The sequence below is a fragment of the Eretmochelys imbricata genome, chromosome 3 (genome assembly GCF_965152235.1).
Source record: "Eretmochelys imbricata isolate rEreImb1 chromosome 3, rEreImb1.hap1, whole genome shotgun sequence".
NCBI lineage: Eukaryota > Metazoa > Chordata > Testudines > Cheloniidae > Eretmochelys > Eretmochelys imbricata.
In genome coordinates, this window is record NC_135574.1 from 46,951,828 (window position 1) to 46,965,000 (window position 13,173).

The 13,173-nt window shown below is 43.2% G+C and overlaps 1 long non-coding RNA gene across 2 annotated transcripts; it reads left to right on the forward strand.

Moving 5' to 3' along the window:
• Positions 1-3,968: 3,968 nt before the first annotated feature.
• Positions 3,969-12,660, forward strand: LOC144262002 (uncharacterized). 2 transcript variants are annotated; one of them, XR_013345482.1, is made up of 3 exons: positions 3,969-4,129; positions 11,635-11,830; positions 12,360-12,660. It is a non-coding gene; the product is annotated as an uncharacterized LOC144262002 (long non-coding RNA). The 2 variants fall into 2 exon arrangements; XR_013345481.1 differs by having other exon boundaries at positions 11,721-11,830.
• The last annotated feature ends 513 nt before the right edge of the window (positions 12,661-13,173 follow it).

Here is a 13,173-nt window from a genome sequence, read left to right on the forward strand (position 1 = left end):
AGTTGCCTTACCAAGTGGGGGGGTCAGTGCTAATGAGACAATTCAATTAACGGTAGAATACCAAGGAACGAAAAGTCACTTTTGTAGTGGTAATGCGGGTGGTCCATTTCAAACAGTTGACAAGAAGGTGTTGAGTAACAGTATGGGGAAATTAGTTTTTGTAATGATCTATCCACTCCCAGTCTTTATTCAGGCCTAATTTGATGGTGTCCAGTTTGCAAATTAATTCCAGTTCTGCAGTTTCTAATTGGAGGCTGTTTTAGAAGGTTTTTGGTTATTAAAGAATTGCCACTTTTAAGTCTATTATTGAGTGTCCAGGGAGATTGAAGTGTTGTTCTACTGGCTTTTGAATGTCATAATTCCTGATGTCAGATTTGTGTCCATTTATTCTTTTGCATCTGATGAAGTGGGTTCTAGCCCATGAAAGCTTATGCCCAAATAAATGTTAGTTTCTAAGGTGCCACAAGGACTCCTCATTGTTTTTGCTGATACAGACTAACACAGCTACCACTCTGAAACCTGTCTTCAAATTCTAATTTACTTTCTTCCATCACAAGGAGCATAAGAACAGTTATGCAAACTGTTTGAAAAGTTTTGTTCATTACAGAGACAAGCGATTTCTGGCAGCTTAAATGCTTCTCATCCATATTTCATGGAATGATTTTATGACTTTTTTAATCTGTGGAAAAATGGGCATACAGCATTACATTAAAAATAGGGGAAAAGCAAGATAAAGCAACTCTTTTGCATTAGGTGACTTAACTTTTTTACTAGTCAGGAAAAGATGTACATCTGGAAATAAACTGTTACGTAGTATTAATGCTTTTAAGTCTTATCTGAAAATACAAGCACACAAATAAAAATAGCAGTGTACTTAAACCATGGTGCCAGATTTAGATGCTTGGTGTGGTAAGCACATGACAAAATTGTTTCATGTATTTTTCCTGTGATGAACTGTACATTACCCAAAAATGGAAATCAAAGAGGGCCATCAGCAAGAGAATAGGTGAGGAAGAATCCTAATACAAATCATGTGAGAGATTGGAGTATAAAATGAGAAATAGTTTTAAGACTCTAAGAAAAATCTGGTATCCCTGGAAAGACCTTATGTCATACACACAAAGAGGAAGCATAGTCCAGCAGGCAGAACACAACTCTGATTCAGGAGACATGGGTTCTAGTTTTGGTTCTGCCACTGACCTGTTTTATGACCTTGGGCATGTCATTTCACCTTCTGTACTACTTGTTTAATTCCCATCCTTGATCTGCCCTGTCTGTTTAGAGTGTAAGCTATTCTAGGTAGGGATTGTCTTTTTCTATGTGTTTGTACAGTGTCTTGCACCATGGGGCTCTAGGCATTCTGTACAATGGTAACACGCTGCTGGGGACACCTAGAGCAGTTAGTCACTGTGATACCTCACTAACTCAATAAGAGTTTGCTGGCAACAAGGTGTGTCATCTCCCTGCCACACCAATCTGTCCTCCTCACTAGCATATTCCTGAAAGCTCTCCCAGTCAAGATTTTGGCCAAAAGGTAATCATCAGTGAACAGAGCCCTTACCACTGGACATTCACAGAAGATAATAAGTTCGCTGCTCTGTTAAAGAGTCAGTACGTCATAGCTTACTAATGTAACGGGGCAAATACAGGGCCGAATTTCCAAGTAGGCACATGCCTTAAGTTAAAAAAAAAAAAAGACACAAACAGAAATACACGTTCCATTCAGTACTGTGTATTTACTAGCCATTAAACAAAAGGAAATTTAATGCATTTCTAGCTAGATTACTTACTAACTTAAGAGTTTGAGACTGCATTCCTGATCTGTTCCCAGCAAAAGCATCACACAGACCCTTTGTTCCCCCCATCCCGATTTGAAAGTATCTTGTCCCCTGTCATAAATATAAAGGGAAAGGTAACCACCTTTATGTATACAGAGCTATAAAATACCTCCTGGCCAGAGGCAAAACCCTTTAACCTGTAAAGGGTTAAGAAGCTAAGATAACCTCGCTGGCACCTGACCAAAACAACCAATGAGGAGACAAGATACATTCAAAGCTGGAGTGTTTGGGGGGGGAGGAACAAAGGGTCTGTCTGTCTGTGTGATGCTTTTGCTGGGAACAGATCAGGAATGCTCTTTAGAACTTCTGTTAAGTTAGTAAGTAATCTAGCTAGAAATGCGTTAGATTTCCTTTTGTTAAATGGCTGGTAAAATAGGTTGTGCTGAATGAATGGAATGTATATTCCTGTTTTTGTGTCTTTTTGTAACTTAAGGTTTTGCCTAGAGGGATTCTCTGTTTTGAATCGGATTACCCTGTAAGGTATTTACCATCCTGATTTTACAGAGGTGATTCTTTTACTTTTTTCTTCAATTAAAATTCTTCTTTTAAGAACCTGATTGCTTTTTCATTGTTCTTAAGTTCCCTTGGGTCTGTGCTCACCTATGCAAATTGAGGATTTTTATCAAGCCTTCCCCAGGAAAGGGGGTGTAGGGCTTGGGGGGGGATATTTTGGGGGAGGAAGTCTCCAAGTGGGCTCTTTCCCTGTTCTTTGTTTAACACGCTTGGTGGTGGCAGCATAGGGTTCAAGGACAAGGCAAAGTTTGTACTTTGGGGAAGTTTTCAACCTAAGCTGGTAAGAATAAGCTCAGGGGGTCTTTCATGCAGGTCCCCACAACTGTACCCTAGAGTTCAGTGTGGGGAAGGAACCTTGCCATCTCCTCATTGGTCATTTTGGTTAGGTGCCAAAGAGGTTCTCTTAGCTTCTTAACCCTTTACAGGTGAAAGGGTTTTGCATCTGCCCAGGAGGGATTTTATAGCACTGTATACAGAGAGGTTCCCTTTATTTTTATGACTATTTTGAAATGTGCTAGACAAACATGGACTTTTGGGACAATACGTATTAAGTGGGCTTCCTGGGGAATCCCTGGATAGTGAGTAATGTGACAACTATGTTATGCCAAAAAACAAAACACCCAACCTTTTTGAAGCTACACCCTGAGGAGAGGCTACACCCTGAGAGGAACATTGACTGATGATTATCTGCTCTCAGAGGTTGGAGATCAAAAGCCCAAACTAAAAGAAAGGGCCACTCTACCCAGCTTTCCTTCTGGTTCCCGATCTAAAGACTGATATGAATGTCTAACCACAAGAAAAACCCATTTGTGGGGTTTGAAGGACTGACGCCTACCAGAGCCCTTTGTTGGAGTTGTGGGTGACCTTTGGTGAACTTTTGAGCATGTGTGTAAGTTCTTTCTTTGTTTTATATGTATATGCTTTCTCTGTGTGGCTTTTACCTTAAGAATAAATAGGTGTTCTTAAAAGGAGCTGTGTGATGATTTGTAACTGCTGGCAATACACTCTTCATAGCTCTCAGAGAAAAAGCAAAGCACAGACTCTGGCTTTTAGGCAGACTGGCTTGATGGGAACCTAGCAATGTAAGGCAGAGAGCTGTGCAGCTTTCAAAACCCGAGTCAAAAGGCTGTGAGATACGTGTCCCCTCCCAAGAGAGGGGATGTCTGGGAGCTGGAAACCTTTAAGTGGGTGCTCTTGAGACCACAGAAGGGGAAATACAGGTGCACTTAACCTGAAACTATGACACACACCTTCCTAGTGGGTACTCCTCAAAGGAACTGCAGAGATACTCTTGGGAAAGGTGTATCTTAATTTGCTATATCCTGTTTGCTAAACTCACATTTATCCCCAAACGTGTTTAGGCAAGTACTTCTAGAGATCCTAACCTCTGGACTATAGCAACAATGGCTTCAGAGTCTCCAGACACCATTTCTCAGCCTGCTTATGGTCCAGGGTGGGGACATTATGGAGTGGAAACTTTGGATGGAGTGATTTATATAGACAGTTTGCTGAGCCAATGAGGCGCTAGGACTGCTCAGTGGCAGGGGACGGGCTGCTGCAGAGACAAAGGGGTTAGTTTTGGTTTCACTTTGGGGCTGTTTGACTGTTGACCGAGTTTGGAGCTGGGAGAGGAGCTGCACAGTCTGTGGAGTCTCTAATCAACTCCCACTCACTGCACACAGAGATTTTGAACTATTGTGGGATTTAATATGTGATCAGGGAGACAGAGAACCAGCCCAGTGCTGGCTACCTACAGCCAGCCGAGACCTGCACAAAAGGTATCTTTTTAAATTAAAAAATGAAAATGTTCACAATATTTTGAATGAAAGAAAAATCTTTCTCTCAATTTGCTTTTACAAAACATTCTTACCATTTTTGTCCAGCTCTGTTCACAGCCTGCTATACCAATATATAAATATGTTAAATTGCTTTTGGGAATTTTGAGTAGAGGATAATCCATTTTAATAAAGTAATTATTTTCACACATTATTTCTTATCAGCTTTGCCCTCTTAAGTATAAGGCAGAATGAATCTAAGACAGTTTAGAGACTGCTAATGTTAGTGTGATGTACACCACCTTCTGGCTGCCTGAGTATACATGTTAAACCAACTAAGGCTTTGTCTACACTAGCGCTTTTGTTGGCAAAACTTTTGTCAGGCAGGGGTGTTGGGGCGGGGGGGGGAAACAAAAGTGCTGGTGTGGACAGTGCTATGTTGGCAAGAGAGGCTCATTGGGGGTGATTTAATTATGCCAGCAGGAAAGCGCTCTCCCACCAGCAAAGAGTGGCTATGCAGGAGACCTTACAGCAGTAAGTGCCGCTGTAAGGGCCATAGTGGAGACATAACCTTAGAGTATGTTTACATTTACGGCTTATGAACACTTAAAACTCTGTAGCTCTTCAATGAAGAGGCTATGCCAACAGGAGGGGATCTCCCATCAGAGGAGATCCCCACCAGAGAGGCAGCAGCTAGGTAGACAGGAGAATTCTCCCAGTCACATAGAGTTAGGTCAGTTTAACTGCATTGCTTGGGAGGGGGGTGGATTTTTCACACCTCTGAGCGACCTAGTTATATTGACCTAATTTACAACTATAAACCGGGCCTTAAAATGCTACAGCAGCATAGCTACAGTGCTGTAACACTGCTGCTGTAGCACTTCAGTGTAGACAATACCTACCCCAAGAGGAGGGTGTCAGTTCTCCCATTGGTGTAGGTAATCCACTTCCCCGAGAGGCAGCAGCTAAGTCAAAAGAAGAATTCATCAACTGAGCACTGTCTACACCAGGGGTGGGTGAACTTTGTGGCCCGAGGGCCACATCTGGGTTGGGAAATCGTATGCAGGGCCATGAATTTTGGGCTGGGGCAGGGGGTTGGGGTGCAGGAGAGGTGCAGCAGGAGGCTCAAGGTAGGAGGTTAGGGGACTCAAGGCAGGGGGGTTGGGATGTGGGGTGCAGGGAGGGGTTTGAGGTGCAGGCTCCAGCCCAGCACCACTTACCTTGAGCGGCTCCAGGGTAGCAGCAGCGTGCAGTGGGGCTAAGGTAGGCTCCCTGCCTGCCCTGGCTGTGTGCCACTCACAGAAGTGGCTCCTGGGGGTAGGGTGGGGCAGGCGGCTCCACTGCACGCTGCCCTCACCTGCAGATACCACCTCTGAAGTTCCCATTGGCCATGGTTCCCCATCCCCAGCCAATGGGACCTGCTGGGGGCAGTGCCTGCAGGCGAGGGCAGTGCATGGAGCCCTCTGCGCTCCCCTCTGCTAGGGGCCGCAGGGACATGGTGCTGGCTGGTTCCGGGAGTGGTGCAGGGCCAGGGCAGGCAGGGAGCCTGCCTTAGCCCTGCTGTGCCACAGGGCTGGCAATTGATGGCAATTGAAAGCCCCGATGGCTGGATCTGGCCCACGGGCCATAGTTTGCCCTCCCCTGGTCTAAACCCAGAGTTAGGTCAGTATATCTATGTCTTTCAGGAATGTGGATGAGAGCTGAACCTGTACTGATGTAAGTTTCTAGTGTAGACCAGCCATTAGAATCTCTCTGAGTTGCCTTAGACCAACTGAGTTAGACTCACTTGATCTTACCAACATGAAACTCGCACCCACTCTTTGCCATCATTGCTGAGCAATGCAGTTATATTGACCTAACCTCCGGTGTAAACAGTTCTATGCCAACAGGAGAGCTTCTCCCATCGACATAGTGACTACCTCTCACGGAGGTGGATTACGCCGATGGGGGAAGCTCTCCCATTCGTGTAGTAGCATCTTCACTAAGACCTGGTCTACACTTCAGAGTTAGGTTGATGTAAGCTGCCTTTCATCAACCTACGTGTTTACACTAAAATTTGGCTCCTACCAACGTAGCTGCCTCACTATGCCAATTTAGGCCTGGTCTACACTACAGTTAGATTGACATAAGGCAGCTTACGTCAACCGAACTCTAAGGCCTGGGCTACAGTGGGGGCGGGGGTTCGAACTAAGATATGCAACTTCAGCTACGCTATTCGCGTAGCTGAAGTTGAAGTAGCTTAGTTCGACATATCTGGCAGGCCTCACGGTGGCGAGTTGACCGCGGCGGCTCCCCCGTCAACTCCGTTTACTCCTCCTGTTGAGGTGGAGTACAGGCATCAATTCGGGGATCAATTTATTGCGACTAGACAAGAAGTGATAAATCGATCCCCGATAGATCGATCGCTACCCGCCGATCTGATGGGTAGTGAAGACGTAGCCTAAGTGTCTACACTAAACCGTAGCTCCCACCGATGTAACTCACCCACTACACTGACAATAACTCCATCTCCGTGAGAGGCATAGCACTTAGGTTGATGTAGTTAGGTCAGTGCAGTGTCAGTATAGACCCTGCGTTGCTTACGTTGACTATTACTGGTTTTCAGAAGCTTCCCACCATGCTTCACACTGACAGTTAAATTGGTGGAAGTGTTACTGGTGAGGATGCACACCGCTGACACAAGGAGCATAGTGTGGACACACACAAGTGATTTAATTACTGCAGCACCTGTATGAAGACATAACTTGTACATAATATAACATAATTTTTTAGTGTAGACATGCCCTGAAGCACTATAGCAGTGCAGCTGCATCACTGCAGCTTTTTAAGTGTAGATCCGCCCTAAGTGTGAAGGATTCTAGACTGGTGTAATTCAGCTTTTCTTGCTGGTATAGCAAGAAAAGCAACTAAAATGATGTTGCGAGAATGTGTAAATTAAATTAGGCCGCTGCTGCTTCCATTTGCATCTTCTTCAAGTTTCTTGAAGACTAATTACACTGGCTTAAACTACCTTACAATCATTTACATATCAATAAATGGGTATAAAATGGCCTAAGGATGTATAACTAAGTGTATTGGAATATGAATGACAAGGTGGCTAAGGTAATTTTTTAATAGACAACTTCCCTTGGTGAGAGAGAAGCTTACACAGAGCTCCTCTTTAGGTCTGGAAAAGGTACTCAGTGTCATAGCTAAATACGAAGCAGAAAAGATTGGTAAGCATAAGGAGTTAACATGTTGCAAGAGAACATTCACAACGCGGTGGGCAGTTAACACCTTCGCAGCTGTAGGACAAAGGTGGGCTACTGGGTTACAGACTGCTGTAATGAGCCATAAATTCAGTCTTTACTGAGTCCATGATGTTTAGTTTCTCGCAAAGTTATGAATTTAGCTCCAGATACATCTTTTGAAGGTGTTTGTGCAGGTTTCCTTTGAGGCTGAGAACTGAGAGGACAGATATGGAGTCATCCTTTTGTGAAAAGTGTTCGCCTCTGGGTGATATGGTGCTTTTATCTTTCATTTTTCTGTGTGAATTCACTGGGGAGTGCAGTGATTGTGACGTTGGCAGGCAGATGCCAGCTCATGCCAAAGTACCCATGTCTCAAATGAACACTGACAAATACATCCAAGTGAACCAGATTGGCTTCAGCTGTGTTAGTATTATTGAAATAGGTATTCAAATTATAAGAATGTTGTGTTGTGTTGTAGCCATGTTTGGTCCCAGGATATTAGAGATACAATGTGGGTGAGGGAATAGCTTTCTTTGGGTCAAATTCTGTCCATATATTAGCTCATCCACCTTGTCTCTTTAGTGTGTAGACTTTATTTAATGCTTGTGAGTTGCTCCATGCATTAGTCTTACTTATAATATCTATATGCCACACTATAAGGTTATATTTGAGTGGTTGTATTGTGAGCCTCTGAGACTCTGTAAATCACCAGAGAGAAGAGAGACGTTAAATAGTGTGAACTGCTGACCTGCAACAGTCTTATATCCTTCTCAACAGGAAAGTCCATTCAACACTAGATGGACTCCTGGGGGAATTCTGCGCCAAAAAAATAAATTCTGTACACAATATTTTAAAATTCTGCAAATATTCTTTGTCAAAAAAATACTACATAATCATTCCAGTTCCAATTATTCTGGTAATGTATTACAAAATACCTGTGAGCAAGTATGTCTGTAACAATACAGACACACACAAATTCCCCCAGGAGTACAGAGTTAAAGAAACCCTTATGACAACCCAGTTCCTGTTTCTCTGCCCTCCCCAGAGCCCAGCTAGGGGACCAGACACCCACAACCCTTCCCCCCAAGTCCAGCTGTGGGGGCCCCCCTAGCCCAGATACCTGCAGTCCTTCCCCTCCAGAGCCCAATGGTACCCCACCAGCCCCCTCCCTCCCAGAACCCAGCCATGCCCCCCCAGCCCAGACACCTGTCACCCTACTGGCCAGGGATCCAGAAGGAGAAACAGCCTGCTTCTGTGTCCCAGGCTTGTGTGGAGTTCCCTGCACACCACTGTCTCCTTCCGTCAGGGCGTGCTGGGAACTGCAACTGTGAGGAACCCTCTAGCTCCCTCTGCCCCACCCCCCCTCACAGTGTCCTCTATGTGTGAGCTGGGCTCTGCCAGGTCCAGCGGTCCCTAGTGGCAGCTAGCAGCACTGCAGCCCATTTCTGTGGGAGGAAAGGAAATTATGCAAAAAATTCATTTCTGCAAAATTCTCCATTGCACAGTGATGCAGAATTCCCCCAGGAGTAAAAAGACTTTGTTGTTCTGTGCTCCTCACTATGAAGATTAGTCATGCAAACGGATTCCTCACATCAGCTGAGTTTGCATCTCAGAGCATGTGGCAAGAGGGGGATAAAAATCCCACACAAAAGGAACTAGGAAGCTCTAAGCTGCTTGGACTCTGGGGACAAGATTTTCTAGACATACGCAAGAGATCTCCAGCTGCTTATCCTGGGTTAGCCCTAAAGGACAGATAAAGCTTCCTTTATTATAAAAGCTTCTATTACCATTTGAAAATTAAGATTATGACTTACTTGTGTATATGTTTACATGCTTTAACCTTCTAAATAACTCTCATTTCCCTTTCCTATTAAATTTCTATAGAATTTCCTATAGAATTGGCTACAACTGTTGTCTTTGGAGTGAGGTTTAAGGTGCAATTGACCTAGGGTAATCATTCTTTGGGACTCGGAGTAAACTGAATATTGCTTCAATCTTGGTGTAAAGGACAGACCAGGGAGCCAGGAGAGGACTCTGCCCCACACAGGGGTGAAGACCTCATAAGGGAACTCCTCTTTTTGTTTACACTGGCCGGCGTTCACAGCCCTGCAGCATTCATTGCAGGGCTTATGCTCAGAGTCCCATCTGCAAGGAAGGGTGCTGGGGGTTGTGTGCAGTGCTGAATGTAGGGAGGTGAGGAGCATGTTTTATTGTTGATGTTTTAGTATTTTTGTTAATCTTAATCCTTTCCTTCCCTAGAGCCTCTGTGTCCTGTCCCCAGCTAAATTCCCTGTGTAATATTATTCTGTGTGTGGCACTTCATTGGTTGGGGCTGGTATTAATCTGTTGTGGTGTTCATGTACTGGGTTATATTCCTGGCAAATAGGATAGTAGTATTGGTCATTTTCCCAAAGGAGGGCACCCCTTTTGTCCCAGGCACACAGAGGAGTCACTTTGGCTGTGGGCACCAGGTGCCAAAATAAAGAACCAAGGACTCAACCCTGTGAGGTGGGGAGAGAAGCCACAGGTTTCTGATTAGCAAGCACTGGGTGAGAAGGCTTGAGGCATGCCTGGGAAGAGTGGTTACATTTAAATTACAGAACAACATGAATTCATGCTGCAACAAGTGGGAGGGTGAAGCAAATGGCAGCCTGAAGAATGGATTGTTAACCTGTGCATTGTCCATTGTCCATTTTAAGGTGTATAGATTATCACATTCTTTTTTCTACAAATCACTTTGTTGGTTATTTTATTTTTAATAGAATGCCCTAGACATGCAGGAAATTGCAGCTATTACTCTCCCTTTATTTAATATTAATTGATATTAATTAGGCTATAGGGATTTACAGAATGCCTCTTTTGCCAGCCTTTCTCTTCTGCATTCCCTCTCTGTTTTCTCCCTCTTCCACAATATATTTTATTTGAGGACAGCCCGCTGCTTCTCAGAAACTGCTCAGTGCTGCTGCCAAAGAAGCAGTGGGATCTGTTTGACGCATCTCTTAAAGATAAATGCTACCAGTGGTACTTCCTTGCAGCTTGGCCATGGTGTTAAATGGCAACTGCAAAACAGGCAGGCTGTTGAGAGGTGTATATAGAGTAGGAGAAGAGGGTGAAATTAGAGCAGATTTCCATGGCTACCTTCACTGTGGTCCCAATTCAGCAGTCCATCCTTATTCAGCAGCACAAGCTTAAGTGCTTTGCTGAATCGGGATGGACCTAAAAACATGTTCAGATGCTTTGCTGAATTGGTGTCCATAAGCTCATATGATCTTTAAGCAGTAGTTTGTGGACTTCTAACAAGTTGAAACTTGCTTTCTGTTGTGAAAAATCAAATCTGGTTCCTCATTCAGTATGCTGTCAAGTTAGTGCAGAACTAAATCTTTCAGTTCTTTGTCATATAGATTTAAAAATGAAGAGGCTGATCTGTAATGTAGGAAGAGATGTTGCTTATTTGTGTGATAAATATGTCTGCCATAAAATTTATACTAGCAGGGGGAAAATGTACTTTGAAAAAAAAATAAAAGCTGGACTCTGAATTGGGGCTATATTGTCTTATCTCCCAGTGAACGATGGCAATTTCTTTGAGATATCAGAAGCTATAAAACAAAAATTAATCTGGATTCATATTTATATGGTGTAATATATTGTGTGCGTAACATCATAAACTGAAAGATACAAGGCATTTTACTAGGAATGATAGATTTATTTCAATATTGGTGGAAATTTAAATTAATGGTTATAGGTTAGGTTTGCATAAATCAGTCTCTTTTTTTTTCTTTCACCTAAATGAAGTACCAGACATTTTCCTCAATGGGGGAAATGGTTGACAGATGTAAATTGGAATTTAAGCTTCTTAATGCAGATTTGATATAGTCTCTGTAGGCTTATAAATCTGGAAATATCACTTGTTACAGAAGTTTCGTTCTGATAAATAAGAAACTGAGAGTTAAATGCATTGGGCATTTACAGTTCACATGCGTGTACAAGAATAGGGTTTAAATCACATTAGTCTTGATAGAAATGGTGTAATAAAATATATAAACATGCAAATGCAGCAGGTTAAGCTATTATGCTGATATGATTCGGGAATGTCCTAAAATGTAATAACTAGAGCTAGTTTAAAAATGTGTTTCCACTATCCTCCCCCCCCTTCCCCCCCCCGCCGACTACTGAAATGAAAACTAACAATGAAAATTAACAACTCTCTGTGGAAAATTTCAGTAGGACAACATATATTAAATAAATTTTCCTGGGGATTGGGTAATTCTACAATTTCAGGTATGTGAAAAATCCAGTCTTTTTAAGCTACACCTCAAGGAGGTGCTACAGCCTGATAGAGCCATTGTCTCATGAATACCATTTAGGAACTGGAGTCAAACTGCGAGATTGGATTGAAGTGTCTGACCAGCATGTTGAGACAACAGATGTAACTGATTGGAAGTTTCACTGGTGGATGAAAAGCAAGTTTAATGAGGTAAGGATACCAAGCTTATCTTGTCCAAGTCAGTGCAATTAAAATGACCCGGGCCTTGTCCATGAAATAAGGAAGGTACCCCTTAGTGCTAGACTGAACTGGTTTTATAGCCCCTACATGTAGAAGAGTAGTGACTTCCGATCTCAGCAAATGATTGTTAGAGGAATCCCTGACAAGGGACATGGAAAGGGGTTGGGTGGGAGAGATGGAGGCAAAATGAATGAATAACAGGATGTGTTTACTTCCAAAGCCCATTTGTTGGATGTTGTTCTCTCCCATGCAGGCTGTATCCAGAGTGGTGGAGGAGGGGAGGATAGTGCAGAAGATGGTTCAGGCTCTCAACCAAGCCATCAAAATTGTCATTTAGCTGATACGGATGGCTGGGATAAAGTAGCTGTGGCAGCTGGTTGGCTTCTTTGAGTATCTTGGTCTCTTGGCTGGTTGTTCATGTGGCCTGTGGAAATTCGAGAAATGAATTGGGAAGATCAATGGGATATTTGAGACTTGCTAAATTTTCTTTTATTTGCAGGTGTATACATTTTGAGGGATCTAAGGGTAGTCCTCGAGTCCTTCAAAATTTGAAGCAACTCATCAGTTGATTTAGAGAATACTTGTGGCCATCCAAAGGGAGGTCCTCAGCAGTATTCTGCGGTTCCCAAAAGAAACTGGACACCTAGCGCCAAGATGGTTGTCACATCGTGATCATGGTGGAAATGGACCAGGCTGCCATATCAGCTGCATATAAGGAGGACTGTAATAATGTTCTCATTAAGAGTTGCCCTTCATTGATGTCCTTAAATTGTTTGCAGTGTTCCTCTGGCAAATACACAATAAAGGTGTTGAATTTATTGTAATTCAGATATGTCAAAACAAGGCTGAGCACTTGGTGGTTTGAAATGCAATGTTACAGAGGAGTAACTCTTGCAACTGAAGAGATGAAGTCACTTCTGCTCCTTGCTGTAATGAGAGGACTTTGTTTTGTGCTGTCTATCACACTTATCTACTGTTTCCACAAGCAGAGAATTCAGTAAAAACTCTGAGTACTTGGCTAGAACATAATATTTTTGTTGGCACATTTACAGGTAGTGGATGCTGTAGCCAGAGTCTGCCAGATAGTCTTAGCAAGTTCTAATAAAGCCAGATTCACAAGAAGGGCTGAAGGTGCAGAAGCTGAAGCATGTAAAATGTCCAGGAGCTTATGATGAGTCTTGGACCTTCGCTATAGTGATTTGAAACATATATCCACTATGCACTTCATCAGCTCCTGAAATTATCTAGTTATTTGCCATGGATGGTGGTGGAGGCATTAGAGACTCATCCAGCAATGAGGAGAGATTCATGTG